The sequence below is a fragment of the Micropterus dolomieu genome, unplaced genomic scaffold (assembly GCF_021292245.1).
Source record: "Micropterus dolomieu isolate WLL.071019.BEF.003 ecotype Adirondacks unplaced genomic scaffold, ASM2129224v1 contig_2095, whole genome shotgun sequence".
NCBI classification, from domain to species: Eukaryota; Metazoa; Chordata; class Actinopteri; order Centrarchiformes; family Centrarchidae; genus Micropterus; species Micropterus dolomieu.
The window spans coordinates 1-1,007 of NW_025731085.1; the positions used below are offsets into that span (position 1 = coordinate 1).

The 1,007-nt window shown below is 40.8% G+C and overlaps 2 non-coding genes across 2 annotated transcripts; both read right to left on the reverse strand.

The window, feature by feature from the left end:
- Nucleotides 1-243: 243 nt before the first annotated feature.
- trnal-caa lies at nucleotides 244-354 on the reverse strand. Its single transcript has 2 exons — nucleotides 317-354; nucleotides 244-289 (listed from the first exon to the last, which is right to left on the reverse strand). It is a non-coding gene; the product is annotated as a tRNA-Leu (tRNA).
- Nucleotides 355-882: 528 nt separating this feature from the next.
- trnal-caa lies at nucleotides 883-993 on the reverse strand. The gene is made up of 2 exons: nucleotides 956-993; nucleotides 883-928 (listed from the first exon to the last, which is right to left on the reverse strand). It is a non-coding gene; the product is annotated as a tRNA-Leu (tRNA).
- Between the last annotated feature and the right edge of the window lie 14 nt (nucleotides 994-1,007).

A 1,007-nucleotide genomic window follows, 5' to 3' on the forward strand; every position in this document is an offset into this window, starting at 1 on the left:
CTGACAACTACGGAGGAGACAAAAAGAATACGTAACACTAATTTGACCCATTTTATCGTAAAACCACCTTTATGAATTTGGCTCCACATCAAGTGTCTCTCTCTGTGTGTTTACTAACTATTGGTAAGAATTTCCCCTTGCTGCATAAAATGATTTTGCACCAACTCTGCTGCTTTCAATTGCTTCCAAAAGAAAAAAAAGAGTTAAACTTGTTGTTCTGCCGACAATCACAGTTCTAAGGTGTGTCAGGAGTGGGATTTGAACCCACGCCTCCATTTGGAGACCAGAATTCCCTTTGATCAGGAAGGAGTTGATCCTTGAGTCTGGCGCCTTAGACCACTCGGCCATCGTGACAACTACAGAGGTGTCAAAAAGAATACGTAACACTAATTTGACCCATTTTATCGTAAAACCACCTTTATGAATTTGGCTCCACATCAAGTGTCTCTCTCTGTGTGTTTACTAACTATTGGTAAGAATTTCCCCTTGCTGCATAAAATGATTTTGCACCAACTCTGCTGCTTTAAATTGCTTCCAAAAGAAAAAAAAGAGTTAAACTTGTTGTTCTGCCGACAATCACAGTTCTAAAGTGTGTCAGGAGTGGGATTTGAACCAACGCCTCCATTTGGAGACCATCCTGACAACTACGGAGGAGACAAAAAGAATACGTAACACTAATTTGACCCATTTTATCGTAAAACCACCTTTATGAATTTGGCTCCACATCAAGTGTCTCTCTCTCTCTGTGTTTACTAACTATTGGTAAGAATTTCCCCTTGCTGCATAAAATGATTTTGCACCAACTCTGCTGCTTTAAATTGCTTCCAAAAGAAAAAAAAGAGTTAAACTTGTTGTTCTGCTGACAATCACAGTTCTAAAGTGTGTCAGGAGTGGGATTTGAACCCACGCCTCCATTTGGAGACCAGAATTCCCTTTGATCAGGAAGGAGTTGATCCTTGAGTCTGGCGCCTTAGACCACTCGGCCATCCTGACAACTACAGAGAAGA